Source organism: Delphinapterus leucas, chromosome 2, assembly GCF_059928025.1.
Source record: "Delphinapterus leucas isolate spDelLeu-1000000601 "Yukka" chromosome 2, BTC_Dleu_Yukka2, whole genome shotgun sequence".
Lineage (NCBI taxonomy): Eukaryota > Metazoa > Chordata > Mammalia > Artiodactyla > Monodontidae > Delphinapterus > Delphinapterus leucas.
Window position 1 is genome coordinate 152,052,623 of NC_143130.1, and position 15,532 is coordinate 152,068,154.

General features: G+C 44.9%; 1 protein-coding gene across 2 annotated transcripts in view; it reads right to left on the reverse strand.

The window, feature by feature from the left end:
- LOC111173001 (zinc finger protein DPF3) overlaps positions 1–15,532 on the reverse strand; it is a 108,068-nt gene that overhangs the window by 23,477 nt on the left and 69,059 nt on the right. The window lies entirely within an intron of this gene.

Below are 15,532 nucleotides of genomic sequence, written 5' to 3' on the forward strand. Positions count from 1 at the left end.
AAGTCAGAGTGGTCAGCAGGCCCTAGAGGCAAGGGCTTCTCAAATTTGAGTGTTGTGCAAATAAATCACTTAGGGATCTCATTAAAATTCAGATTAGGATTCAGAGGTCCAGGTAGGGCCTGAGAGCCCACATTTCTTACACGCTTCCCCGTGGGGTAGCCAAACATCCAGGTTTGCCTAGCACTGAGGTGTTTCCAGGGCACAGAACTTTCAGTCTAAAACTGGGAATATCCTGGGCCAACCTGGACAGGTTGATCACCTGAGCCCTGGGTGATGTGGATACTGCTGACCTCGCTTTGAGAAGCAAAAATGCAGGCCCTGAAGGTGAGGAGTTTGGATTGTATTCAAGTGTGATGAAAGTTTTGAGAGCATGGCATGGCATAATCTATTTTATACTTTTGAAAGACCACTTTGGCTACTCCTTGGAGAAAAGACTATAAGAGGTAAAAACGAAGGCAGAGAGACTAATAAAGAAGTTGCAATGATCCAGACAAGAGCCAGTGGTGATAGGGATGGAGAAACGGAAACTGATTCGGGGTATATTTTGGAGGGGTAGCCAAAAGGGTGGTGAAGGAAAACAGAGCCAAGGATTAATCCTAGGATTTTCACTTCAGGTACCGCATTTTTTTTTTTTTTTTTTAAGAACAAGGTCAGAAAGAGATATAAGAGTTTGGAAAGACTGAGACATAGAATGAGAGAGAAAGATGCGGGAAAATTATTGAACTGAGTGATGTGTGATTTTTTTCTAGAGCAAAACTCATTTACGAATTAAAGTCTCAAGCAGAATTTGTAAAGGGGGGTTCCATGTAACATCATAAACAGCTAAAGTTCATTCTGAAGATTAAATTTGCCTGCTATGGACTGAATTGTTTCTCCCCTAAAATGCATATGTTAAAGCCCTAACCCTCAATGTGACGGTATTGAGAGATGAGACACTTATGGTGGGATTAGTGCCCTTATAAGAAAAGACACCAGAGAGCTTGCTTCTCTCTACCGACATGTACCAAGCAAAGACCATGTGAGGATACAGCAAAAAGATGGTCATCTCCAACCCAAGGAGAGAGTCCCTACCAGACACCGACCCTGCCATCACTTTTACCTTGGACTTTCAGCCTCTAGAACTGTGAGAAATAAATTCCTATTGTTTAAGCCACCCAGCCTATGGTATTTTGTTACACAGCCCAGGCTGACCTCGATACTGCCCATTAATACATTCACTTCTTTTGAAAAGCCACTATGCAATATGATGCACTTGACAATTGGCCTACAGGGGGAAATTAAGGGACATCAGTAGGACTATGATAAACATCCCAGGTTGAGATTGGGATCCATCACTTGGGGTTCCAATGTCCTGACATAACTGAATGGTGTCCAGCTCAAGCACATTCACATCTCAGCTTCTCATCTTGCTAACTGTGTGACCTGGGGAGACTTCCTCAACCTTTCTGAGCCTCTGTTTCCTCATCTGTAAAATGAGAGTAATGGCACGTGCCTCACAGACTTGCAAACATTACACGAGATGACATGTGCAAAGTGCCTGGCACAAGTAGGTATTCCACCATGTCTTTCCCTCTTTCTTTTCCTCTGTAAAATAATTTTATTTCTGAAAAGGCAGGAAAAAGGATCAAAGGTGTAAATAAGTAGGCTTTCCCAAGAAGTGACACATGACTGGAGAATTCACATTCATGCTCTGTGTCCAAGGGCACATCCCTCAGTCTCTGTGTGCCTTGGTGTTCTCTAGGGGACATGGCACCTACCTTATAAGGTTACTGTGAGGAATGAATGAGATAAATGTGGCATGCCTAGCACAGTGTCTGACACATTCAAGGAATGTCAGCAAGTATTATTGCCCTTATCATTGATCAGGACATGAAACTCTTCAATCCCGAACATTCTAGGTAATAGGCCAAAAAGGTGAGAGAAATAAAAGAGGCTCACAGGGCTTCCCTGGTGGCGCAGTGGTTGAGAGTCCGCCTGCCGATGCGGGGGACACGGGTTCGTGCCCCGGTCCGGGAGGATCCCACATACCGCGGAGCAGCTGGGCCCATGAGCCATGGCCGCTGAGCTTGCGCGTTCGGAGCCTGTGCTACGCAACGGGAGAGGCCACAACAGTGAGAGGCCCGCGTATCGCAAAAAAAAAAAAAAAAAAAGGAAGCTCACAGAAAGGCAAGTGGCAGGTAGATGCCGGATCCTGGGGAAACGGGATGGTAAATACAGGGATGCACACCCGGCTAGATTCTGCTCCACAGTTTCCTCCCACCAGGTTTCACATATCCATCTTATTTCCCCAATTAGACCAGAAGTTGTCCTGGGACCGAGACCACATGTTATATCTTTTTGGAGCCCCAGTTACACTTGGCCCCGCGAGTGGGTGCATGCACAGTAAGTGCTCAGTAAATACTCATGTTTAGCTTATGTGGAAGGACTGGGGTCCCTTATCTAAGATTTAGCAAAGGATGTGCCAGGCTCTGATAGTTCCTCCTGATGCCAGTGAGACCCCCATAGGCAGTTAGCTTCTCAGCATCAACATGGCCACAGACGGGCCCCGATGCAGGTTAGCCATTTGTGGTCCTGGACATGCTCTGCTGGCCTGAATGGCACGGAGATGGGATGTCAGCACCCTCAGAGTGTGGGCCTGGTGCCAGACACCCATGTCACCTCAGGAAGGCTCACGGCAACCCCGTGAGGGCAGAACGATGGTTCTCTCTGTTTTACGGAGGAGGTAACAAAGGAGCAGAGAAATGTAAGTACTGACCCACATCTACACAGACAGAAGATGGCAGGGTGGCCGAGTTGTGATTCACACACTGGCCCAGCCAATTCCAGTGACATTTTCTCAGTCTCTGGGTCAAGAGTGTGGATGACCCACAGGTCTGGAGAGTTAACTCCAAGTATACCTTCAAGGCCAGAGCAACCTCAGATTCTTCTTTGCTTTGTAATCTGTAAACTGTTTAGTGAAATCATAATTCACCTAAGGAACACCAGTTGTTAGTTTCCAGATTTGCTCTTTGGGGAGCGAGAAGCAGCTCACTTTTCCAGACAGAGCCCTGGATCTGAATTGCCCTCTCTCTCCCCAGTAACGAAGCCTGAACTTCCTGCGTCAAGGTTGGGTAAGTGGTGAGTTGTGTGGGTTTTATAGGTTTTCAGGCACCTTTCAGACTGATCCAAAATTCTTAAGCTTGTGTCAAACGTGATTTTCACTCTCTCTCTTAAAGCTGTATCCATTGCCCCTGGGCTGTATGTTAGAGGACAGAGATGTCAGAAGACTAACATCTGTTCGATCTTTCCCATCAGTGTGGCAATGACATCATGTGCTTCTTTTAGATAATTTGCACATTATCAGACTAATTTTCAGATTATCTAATCAGCCAACATTACCCTTAATCAACTCGGCTCTCCTCTTTCAGTTCTGTAGAGTACAACATGCCCTCCAAAGGCACACTGGTGTGGGGACTTTTCTTCTCTTGACGGATATTGAAAGCCTAGCTATATGCCAGGCCACCACTATTAGACAGAAGACTGAGACCTCCCGGGACTGAGGACAACCCAACTTCCATTCCAGGGACTGGAGAAATAGGCTTGGAATAAATTTTATAGATCTATACTTTAAAACACATTTCCCTCATAGGAGCTCCAAGTATGCTGTAGAGAGCATTTTACATTCATTTATGCTATTAAATAAGAGATACACCATACGATAATTTTTTTGTTTTGTTTTGTTTTGGTTTTCGTTTTTTTTTTTGCGGTACGCGGGCCTTGCACTGTTGTGGCCTCTCCCGTTGCGGAGCACAGGCTCCGGACACACAGGCTCAGCAGCCATGGCTCAGGGGCCCAGCCGCTCCGCGGCATGTGGGATCCTCCCGGACCGGGACACGGACCTGCGTCCCCTGCATTGGCAGGCGGACTCTCAACCACTGCACCACCAGGGAAGCCCCATATGATAATTTATAATATGCCACACATATTTCTTTATAAATCATTTGTTCTTACTTATAGTAATTGCTATCATGGTTCTCCCTTTTCCTACAAGATGACAACTACACAGCCTGGCAGAGAAGACGCTTCCAGCTGTGGCCCCTGCCCACATTCCATCATTTCCCCAGTACCACTGTCAGACACAACTACTACCAATTGTCTGAACACACCATGCTATTTCACACCTCCCTGCCTTTGTACACGCAGTTCCCTCTATCTGGGAAGCCCTCTCCCACCCAGTAAATTTCTCCTCATTCTTCAAGGGCTAACTTGAAGGTCACCTCCTCAGGGAAGCCTTTACAAACTCCCTAATGCTTTTTAAACGTTCTAATGTTTCTAACGTTCTGAAGCTTTCAATGCCCTGCAGGGCTTCTTAAAACATAGATTGCTGGCCCGCACCCTCAGAGCACCTGTTACCACATGGAGCCAAGAATCTGCAATTCCAGGAAGTTCCCAGGTGATGCTGATGTCACACTTAGAACACTACTGCCCTAAGGAGTAGAAAGTGTGCTGTGGCTTTGAGCCCTTGGCTTCCTACACCATATTCTATGCACACCCTATTACACATTCCTGCTCACAACTGAGAGCTCCTCAAGGAAAGGGACCAAGGCAGTATTCGATACAAGGTTACTAAACCAATAGACGGTGGTGGATAGATGGATACATCGACGGATGGACAGATGAATGTATCAGACTGAATTTATTCACACAGCTTTTTCATACAGGTCCATGACCTCAGACATCCCCATACCCACCCCCCAAAAAAGGTACCTTAAAAACGTCGTCTATAATAGATTCCCACTGTGCAGAGAAGGTAAAAAGAAATTCAAGAAGAGCTTTGACATTGTGAGCCCGTGTCAAAGGAGTTTTGAATTCTAACCCAGTGCTCTTTCTGCTACCCTGTTTCCCAAGGTGACATTTAAGGGGTCACAAGAGGATGCCTCTGAGTGGCACCTCTCAGAGTCCTAACCTGCCCAAACCCTCCCTCCTTTTATTCATATATATGTAGCCTATGTGTGTGTGTATCTATATGTATGCACATATACACGCATGTGCACACACACAGTGATTTCATTTGTAGAAAGCAGATGGAGGTGGTCAGAGAAACAGAAGAAGGAAGAAGAATCCAGCCTCCCACAGGGAGGAGAAGGGCAGCAGCTCAGGCAGGGAAGACCCCATCAGAAAATCCTATCTCCCAAGCGGGAGTGTCTGAGCTCCAAGCATCCCCGGGCTGCCTGGAGTTGAGACAGAGAGGTCAGGACACAAAGGAAAGGGGACAAACCTACCAAGGAGACAAACAGTGTATATTCAGGAGAAAATGAGAGACTAGGAGAGGAACAAAGGCGGGAGAACATCAGCTGGGAGGGGGCGGAGGGTGGGAGGAATGGCAGTCGAGTGCTGAGCTGGCAGCACTGGGCAGCATAGCGGGGGGTGGAGGGGCGGGGGGGCAGTCAGTGCTGGCTCCAGCACTCCGCTTTGCCCTTTCAGCAGCAGCGGCAGCAAGGATGAGCAATGGGCTTTGCTGGAGACACAGCCGGGGGGATGCAGCAAGGGACAGCAGGAGGACCAAAGTCAAAAGGTCTCTACTGCTGCAGGTGGTGCAAACGCAGATGCCCATGACATTGACAATTCCTGAGTCTGTAGGGCTATTTTTCCCATAGGCCTGTGCTCACCAGCAGCGGGGTTCCCGCTGCAGCTCTGCTCAAGAGGGAAAAGTCAGCATTCCCACCTCACTGGCATCCAGAACTTTCCCTGGGGGACCTGCAGATTAGCCTCTTGGATCAAGCTCTCTTGCCTCCCTCCCCCACTCCAAAAACCTTGCCAAGGGAGGATCACAAAGCGGAGACCTTAGGGTGCTGCAGAGCTGTCACATTCAATTCACCACAGAGTGCCAGTGGCATTTAGGGGCAGGATGGATGGGGGCCCACCCCCACCCCAAACAGTGGGAGCAGCTAATGGCCGCTAGTAATGATGCTGGCAATTAGCACTCACGAGAAAATGGCTGGGGGGCCGCTCACCAGGGGAATGTGGGAGGGAACAGAGCACACATTCAGAGAAGCAAACAGATTGGTGGTGTTTGTGGTGCAGGGAACCTGGGAAAAGCCGCTGTCTCTTGGATTTATCCAGAGAAATTGGGGAAGAGGAAAGGGAGGGCTTCTGTGGACATTGAGGGCCTTTCTGCCGTACCCTCCCCGCTAGTAAAATTAGAGCTAATCACAGACTTCTCAGAGGCCTCGTGAGGAGATGTCATTAAAATGGTGTTTGTAGGGCTTCCCTGGTGGCACAGTGGTTGAGAGTCCGCCTGCCGATGCAGGGGACACGGGTTCGTGCCCCGGTCTGGGAAGATCCCACATGCCACGGAGCAGCTGGGCCCGTGAGCCATGGCCGCTGAGCCTGTGCGTCTGGAGCCTGTGCTCCGCAATGGGAGAGGCCACAACAGTGAGAGGCCCGCGTACCGCAAAAAAAAAAAAAAAAAGGTGTTTGTGAGGGTTCTGGAACCCTCCTCATGTGAGAAGACCCCAGATGAGACCAGGTACAGCTATTCTTTTCTATGCATTTTTTTGTACGTGTGTGTGTCTGTGTGTGTCTGTTTGTGTGTCTGTGTGTGTGGCCTCACCGCGCAGCATGCGGGATCTTAATTCCCCAACCAGGGATCGAACCCGTGTCCCCTGCAGTACAAGTGGGGAGTCTTAACCACTGAACCACCAGGGAAGTCCTCTATGCAGTTTAAATCCCTTGAGTAGTTGGATGATCCTTTATGAAGAACCCAATTTCTCATCAGCAGGGAGAGGGGAAGGGGAGTTGAGGGGGGCTGGAGTGGGAGTGCTCACTGGCAAACCCACAGAGAGAGGAGAACACACGGCCGGATACTTAGGGATGCGTCTCCAACCAGGAGAAAAGATGCAGCTTCCTCCCTAAGCAAGGCTGTCTGGCCTCACGGTGAAGACATGAAGAGACAGAAGACACGGACCCACAAGCTGCGTGAGGAGATCCTGGTGGAGAAAGAAAAATAGGGGCCAGTGCCCATCTTGGAAGTCAACAGACAGGCAGGAGGGGCCCACAGGAATGGCTAAGGAGGAGACCCCCTGGACCCACTGGGGGTCCGCAGTGTACTTGGGGGTCACAAGGAACCTTCCTCTGTGGCTGCTATCACCGTGCACACACATGAAAGAGACCCAGACCAAAGAGAAGCACTCCAAACCCCGCAGCTCAAGGAGCACCTATACACAAGGACAAAACGGACTGACATTTGAGAAGAGATGTAAAGGAGATAAGCCAGCACTGGGGGAAGTGAGAAATAATACCAAGCTAATAAATACTTTAGAGAGAGCAACCATCACTAGTAAACACTTTCCAGACAGCAACCCAAATCAAAGGAGATCATTCTCGGACTCCTCGCAGCATGAGACAATAGCTATGCCTTCGCCACTTAAATCAGAGAAGGGATGAGAGGAGAGACAGGGAAATGCAAAAACCAGCTGACCAGTACAGGTCAATACATTTTCCTTTCTGGAAGACAAGGGTGACTGGACCAAGGGAACCTCTCCCCAGGGGGCAGGTAGAGACCTCAGCATCATAGCTATTCAGAAGCTGGCACAGGGAGGTGGGCACCTCCTGCCTGCTTTTCAGGTTCTGTCCAGATGACAGTAGTTGGTAAGAAAACAAAGGGTCTGTCACATGAGAGGCTTGAACCCTGAAAGAGAGCAAGAATTAAAGAAGGTGTTATGGCCTGAACTGTGCCCCCCCCCGCAAACTCATATGTTGAAGCCCTAACGCCCAGTACCTCAGGATATGGCTATATGTGGATCTACGGCCTTTAAAGAGGTGATGAAAGAGCAAAAGTTAAAATGAGACTGTTAGAATGGGCCTTAATCCAATCTGACTGGTGTCCTTATAAAAAGAGGACATTTGGGGACTTCCCTGGTGGTGCAGTGGTTAAGACTCCACCTGCTAATGCAGGGGACATGGGTTCAAGCCCTGGTCCGGGAAGATCCCACATGCCGCAGAGCAACTAAGCCCGTGTGCCACAACTACTGAGACTGCGCTCTAGAGCCCACGAGCCACAACTACTGAGCCCGCATGCCACACTACTGAAGCCCACGTGCCTAGAGTCTGTGCTCTGCAACAAGAGAAGCCACCGCATTGAGAAGCCAGTGCACTGCAATGAAGAGTAGCCCCCGCTCGCCGCAACTAGAGAAAGCCCGCATGCAGCAATGAAGACCCAATGCAGCCAAAAATAAAATAAATAAATTTATTTTTTTAAAAAAAGGAAGAGGAAATTTGGACACAAAGAGACTTTGGAAGTACACGTGCACAGAGGGATGACCATGTGAAGAGGTAGCAAGAGGGCAGCCGCCTGCAAGCCAAGGAGAGAGGCCCCTGAGGAAACTAACCCTGATGGCACATTGATCTGGGACTTCCAGCCTCCAGAACTGTGAGAAAACAATTTCTATTCTTTTTTTTTTTTGCCGTACACGGGCCTCTCACTATTGTGGCCTCTCCCATTGCGGAGCACAGGCTCCAGACGCGCAGGCTCAGCGGCCATGGTTCACAGGCCCAGCCGCTCCGCGGCATGTGAGATCTTCCCGTATCAGGGCACGAACCCATGTCCCCTGCATCGGCAGGCAGACTCTCAACCACTGCGCCACCAGGGAAGCCCCCAAATTTCTATTCTTTAAGCCAGCCAGTCTTTGGTATTTTGTTATAGCAGCCAAGGAAACTAAGACAGGAGGCAATGCTACAGGGGGAAAGTTGGGGTGGGGATTAGGGGAAAACCCAGACTAATCCAAAGAAAGGTTTTGGCCAAGGTGTGTTCATTGTTTCAAATATTTGGTGAAGGCAGCCAACTGACATCAGCTAATTGAGCTGATTGACTGAAATGCACAGGAATCACCCTCAAACCCTAGAGTCTAAACATTATTAAAGGTCTGATCCCTTTAATTACACTGAATTGTTCAATTTAAGAGCATCTACCACAAAATCCTTTGAGCAAAATTAAAAACACATGGCATGAATCCACGCTCACATGTGCCTCGGCTGTGAAAGCATATGCTCGGCTTCCGAGGCACCCCTTTCCCCTTCACGAGTAGAGCCTGGGTAAAGAATGTCACCACCCTGGGCCTGATTTCATCAAACAAGCCTTCTGACAGGTCTCCCATCCTCTAGCTTTCTCCTGGCTTCAGTCCATCTTCTCCAGGATGACCCAGCATGTGGCTGACAGGGTCTTGGTACTCCGGCCAGGTGTCAGGCCTGAGCCTCTGAGGTGGCAGAGCCGAGTTCAGGACATTGGTCCACCAGAGACCTCCTAGCCCCTCGTAATATCAGTCAGCGAGAGCACTCTCGGAGAACTCCAGCTCAATGCTAAGACCCACCTCCACTCAACGACCAGCAAGATCCACTGCTGGACACCCCATGCCAAACAACTAGCAAGACAGGAACACAACCCCACCCATTAGCAGAGAGGCTGCCTAAAATCATAATAGGTTCACAGACACCCCAAAACACACTACTGGATGCGGTCCTACCACCAGAAAGGCAAGATCCAGCCTCATCCATCAGAACACAGGCACCAGTCCCCTCCACCAGGAAGCCTACACAACCCACTGAACCAACATTACCCACTGGGGGCAGACACCAAAAACAATGGGAACTACGAACCTGCAGCCTGTGAAAAGGAGACCTCAAACACAGTAAGTTAAGGAAAATGAGAGGACAGAGAAATACACGGCAGATGAAGGAGCAAGGTAAAAACCCACCAGACCAAACAAATGAAGAGGAAATAGGCAGTCTACCTGAAAAAGAATTCAAAGTAATGATAGTAAAGATGATCCAAAATCTTGGAAGTACAATGGAGAAAACACAAGAAACGTTTAACAAGGACCTAAAAGAACTAAAGAGCAAACAAACAATAATGAACAACACAAAAAATGAAATTAAAAATTCTCTAGAAGGAATCAATAGCAGAATAACTGAGCCAGAAGAATGGATAAGTGACCTGGAAGATGAAATAGTGGAAATAACTACCGCAGAGCAGAATAAAAATAAAAGGATGAAAATAATTGAGGACAGTCTCAGAGACCTCTGGGACAACATTAAATGCACCAACATTCGAATTATAGGGGTCCCAGAAGAAGAAGAAGAGAAAAAAAAAGGACACTGAGAAAATATTTGAAGAGATTATCGTTGAAAACTTCCCTAATATGGGAAAGGAAATAGTCAATCAAGTCCAGGGAGCACAGAGAGTCCCATACAGGATAAATCCAAGGAGAAACACGCCAAGACACATATTAATCAAACTATCAAAAATTAAATACAAAGAAAAAATATTAAAAGCAGCAAGGGAAAAACAACAAATAATATACAAGGGAATCCCATGAGCTTAACAGCTGATCTTTCAGCAGAAACTCTGCAAGCCAGAAGGGTGTGGCAGGACATACTTAAAGTGGTGAAAGGGGAAAAACTACAAACAAGATTACTCTACCCAGCAAGGATCTCATTCAGATTTGATGGAGAAATTAAAAACTTTACAGACAAGCAAAAGCTAAGAGAATTCAGCACCACCAAACCAGCTTTACCACAAATGCTAAAGGAACTTCTCTAGGCAGGAAATACAAGAGAAGGAAAAAACCTACAATAACAAACCCAAAACAATTAAGAAAATGGTAATAGGAACATACATATCGATAATTACCTTAAATGTAAATGGATTAAATGCTCCAACCAAAAGACATAGACTGGCTGAATGGATACAAAAACAAGACTCATATATATGCTGCCTACAAGAGATCCACTTCAGACATGGGGACACATACAAACTGAAAGTGAGGGGATGGAAAAAGATATTCCATGCAAATGAAAATCAAAAGAAACCTGGAGTAGCAATTTTCATATCAGAGAGAATAGATTTTAAAATAAAGACTATTACAAGAGACAAAGAAGGACACTACATAATGATCAAGGGCTCAATCCAAGAAGAAGATATAACAATTGTAAATATTTATGCACCCAACACAGGAGCAACTCAATACATAAGGCAAATACTAACAGCCATAAAAGGGGAAATCAACAGTAACACAATCATAGTAGGGGACTTTAACACTCCACTTTCACCAATGGACAGATCATCCAAAATGAAAATAAATAAGGAAATACAAGCTTTAAATGACACATTAAACAAGATGGACTTAATTGATATTTATAGGACATTCCATCCAAAAACAATAGAATACACTTTCTTCTCAAGTGCTGAAGGAACATTCTCCAGGATAAATCATACCTTGGGCCACAAATCAAGGTTTGGTAAATTTAAGAAAATTGAAATCATGTCAAGTATCTTTTCCAACCACAACACTATAAGACTAGATATCAATTACAGGAAAAAACCTGTAAAAAATACAAACACATGGAGGCTAAACAATACACTACTAAATAACCAAGAGATCACTGAAGAAATCAAAGAGGAAATCAAAAAAATACCTAGAAACAAATGACAATGAAAACATGATGACCCAACACCTATGGGATGCAGCAAAAGCAGTTCTAAAAGGGGAGTTTATAGCAATACAATCCTACCTCAAGAAACAAGAAACATCTCAACTAAACAACCTAACCTTACACCTAAAGCAATTAGAGAAAGAAGAACAAAAAAACCCCAAAGTTAGCAGAAGGAAAAAAATCATAAAGATCAGATCAGAAATAATTGAAAAAGAAATGAAGGAAACGATAGCAAAGATCAATAAAACTAAAAGCTGGTTCTCTGGGAACATAAACAAAATTGATAAACCATTAGCCAGTCTCATCAGAAAAAAAGGGAGAAGACTCAAATCAAAATAATTAGAAATGAAAAAGGAGAAGTAACAACTGACACTGCAGAAATACAAAGGATCATGAGAGATTATTACAAGCAACTATATGCCAATAAAATGGACAACCTGGAAGAAATGGACAAATTCTTAGAAAAGCACAACCTTCCAAGGCTGAACAAGGAAGAAATAGCAAATATGAACAGACCAATCACAAGAACTGAAATTGAGACTGTGATTAAAAATCTTCCAACAAACAAAAGCCCAGGACCAGATGGCTTCACAGGCGAATTCTATCAAACATTTAGAGAAGAGCTAACACCTATCCTTCTCAAACTCTTCCAAAATATAGCAGAGAGAGGAACACTCCCAAACTCATTCTATGAGGCCACCATCACCCTGATACCAAAACCAGACAAAGATGTCACAAAGAAAGAAAACTACAGGCCAATATCTCTGATGAACATAGATGCAAAAATCCTCAACAAAATACTAGCAAACAGAATCCAACAGCACATTAAAAGGATCATACACCATGATCAAGTGGGGTTTATCCCAGGAATGCAAGGATTCTTCAATATACGCAAATCAATCAATGTGATAAACCATATTAACAAATTGAAGAATAAAAACCATGTGATCATCTCAACAGATGCAGAAAAAGCTTTTGACAAAATTCAACACCGATTTATGATAAAAACCCTTCAGAAGGTAGGCATAGAGGGAATTTACCTCAACATAATAAAGGTTATATATGACAAACCCACAGCCAACATTGTTCTCAATGGTGAAAATCTGAAACCATTTCCTCTAAGATCAGGAACAAGACAAGGCTGCCCACTCTCACCACTATTATTCAACATAGTTTTGGAAGTTTTAGCCACAGCAACCAGAGAAGGAAAAGAAATAAAAGGAATCCAAATTGCGAAAGAAGAAGTAAAGCTGTCGCTGTTTGCAGATGACATGATACTATACATAGAGAATCCTAAAGAGGCTACCAGAAAACTACTAGAGCTAATCAATTAATTTGGTAAAGTAGCAGGATACAAAATTAATGCACAGAAATCTCTTGCATTCCTATACACTAATGATGAAAAATGTGAAAGAGAAATTAAGGAAACACTCCCACTTACCATTGCAAAAAAAAGAATAAAATACCTAGGAATAAACCTAGTAAGGAGACAAAAGACCTGTATGCAGAAAACTATAAGACACTGATGAAAGAAATTAAAGATGATACAAACAGATGGAGAGATATACCATGTTCTTGGATGGGAAGAACCAACATTGTGAAAATGACCCAAAGCAATCTACAGATTCAATGCAATCCCTATCAAACTACCAATGGCATTTTTCACAGAAACAGAACAAAAAATTTCACAATTTGTATGGAAGCACAAAAGACCCCGAATAGCCAAAGCAATCTTGAGAAAGAAAAACGGAGCTGGAGGAAGCAGGCTCCCTGACTTCAGACTATATTACAAAGCGACAGTAATCAAGACAGTATGGTACTGGCACAAAAACAGAATTATAAATCAATGGAACAGGATAGAAAGCCCAGAGATAAACCCACATATGGTCACCTTATCTTTGATAAAGGAGGCAAGAATATACAATGGAGAAAAGACAGCCTCTTCAATAAGCGGTCCTGGGAAAACTGGACAGCTACATGTACAAGAATGAAATTAGAACACTCCCTAACACCACACACAAAAACAAATGGATTAAAGACCTAAATGTAAGGCCAGACAGTATCAAACTCTTAGAGGAAAACATAGGCAGAACACTCTATGACATAAACCACAGCAAGATCATTTTGGACCCACCTCCTAGAGAAATGGAAATAAAAATGAAAATAAACAAATGGGACCTAATGAAACTTAAAAGCTCTTGCACAGCAAATGAAACCATAAACAAGACCAAAAGACAACCCTCAGAATGGGAGAAAATATTTGCAAACGAAGCAACTGACAAAGGATTAATGTCCAAAATATACAAGCAGCTCATGCAGCTCAATATCCAAAAAACAAATAACCCAATCCAAAAATGGGCAGAAGACCTAAACAGACATTTCTGCAAAGAAGATATACAGATTGCCAACAAACACATGAAAGAATGCTCAACATCATTCATCATTAGAGAAATGCAAATCAAAACTACAATGAGGTATCACCTCACACCTGTCAGAATGGCCAGCATCAAAAAATCTAGAAACAATAAATGCTGGAGAGGGTGTGGAGAAAAGGGAACCCTCTTACACTGTTGGTGGGAATGTAAATTGATACAGCCACTATGGAGAACAGTATGGAGGTTCCTTAAAAAACTAAAACTAGAACTACCATATGACCCAGCAATCCCACTACTGGGCATATACCCTGAGCAAACCATAATTCAAAAAGAGTCATGTACCAATATGTTCATTGCAGCACAATTTACAATAGCCAGGACATGGAAGCAACCTAAGTGTCCATCAACAGATGAATGGATAAAGAAGATGTGGCACATATATACAGTGGAATATTACTCAGCCATAAAAAGCAACTAAATTGAGTTATTTGTAGTGAGGTGGATAGAACTAGAGTCAGTCATACAGAGTGAAGTAAGTCAGAAAGGGAAAAACAAATACCATATGCTAACACATATATATGGAATCTAAAAAAAAAAAAAAAGGTTCTGAAGAACCTAGGGGCAGGACAGAAATAAAGACACAGACATAGAGTATGGACTTGAGGACATGGGGAGGGGGCAGGATAAGCTGGGATGAAGTGAGAGAGTGGCATGGACATATATACACTACCAAACGTAAAACAGATAGCTATTGGGAAGCAGCCACATAGCGCAGGGAGATCAGCTTAGTGCTTTGTGACCACCTAGAGGCGTGGGATAGGGAGGGTGGGAGGCAGATGCAAGAGGGAGGGTATATGGGAATATATGTGTACGTGTAGCTGATTCACTTTGTTACACAGCAGAAACTAACACACCATTGTAAAGCAATTATACTCCAATAAAGATATTAAAAAAAAAAACAACAAACACGTGCCATGTCCACAGTTATTCTTCACCCCATGATCCTAGAATGACCCACATCTTGAAGCAAGCCCTAAAGATCCCATTATTCCTTCCCATTCTGATTTGGGGGTGGCCCAGAAACCATAAGGAATGTTGTAGAGGGAAGTCACATGGTGAATGCTAAACCCTTTGTGACTCGCTAATTCATAACTGGAAGTTGAGGAAGGAAGGAAAGAATAGAAATGGAAACACAAATCTTCAGGATTATTTTGCGTCTTCAGAGCCCAACATCCCAAGTGACAAGTATACCCAGGTCATGTTTGCTGACTGAGTGCTCAAGTGAAGAGCATGGAGGCTCCAGGGCCATATTTCTAAGGCAGGAGAGCCCTTACCAAAAGTGTGGCCCTATAAGAGCTGAGACAGTGAAGCAAGAATATTCTATGTCCCTTGGTGGCCAAGGAGACATTTGGAATGTCTGCCTGAACTGACACACCCCACAGCTTTGCCCACCTCAGGTTAGCAGCTGTGAATGGATCTTCTGGAACTGAGGGAAAAGAGTAGCAGGTCTGGCATTTGACAATGGCCAGGTAAGGATGTTTCTCTTCCGCCTTAACACTTACCTCCCATCCTCTGGGAACAGAGCTGGGTGTGCCACCCCTGCCCAGCTCACTCTAAGCTTCAGGCTCAGCTGACCCACGGGGCATCTGTGGCTGTGCTGAAATAGCCAACTCACCACAGGTCCTTGA